Here is a 397-nt window from a genome sequence, read left to right on the forward strand (position 1 = left end):
ACCCCTGAGGCCTCATCTTCGCTGAAGAAGGTTACTGGGCGCTGCGACAGGAGTCGAAAATCGCCATTCGAAGCGAAGGAAGACTGCGAGGAGAAGACAAGCTTTCTTTCTTCCTTCCGCTTCAAATTCTCTTTCTCTTTCTTATATAAGTGTGTAGGGGTTACATCTTTTCCTCTCCTCCTCTCGCCTTTGTCTCTTCAGTCACACACATTTGTCCAGTCACACACACCTTCTCCAAAAGAGGTCAGGTATGAAGGAGGAGTCAGGGAAGGTGTCTGCATGTCATGTGCATGCGCTGCTTGCACTATGGGGGGAGATGTAGTGAGTCTTCTTCATTCTTCTCTCTTTCCTTCTCGTCATTCTCTTCTATCTACACGTAAGAAGGAGGGGGGGGGGG

The sequence above is a fragment of the Cystoisospora suis genome (genome assembly GCF_002600585.1).
Source record: "Cystoisospora suis strain Wien I chromosome Unknown contig_7286, whole genome shotgun sequence".
NCBI lineage: Eukaryota > Apicomplexa > Conoidasida > Eucoccidiorida > Sarcocystidae > Cystoisospora > Cystoisospora suis.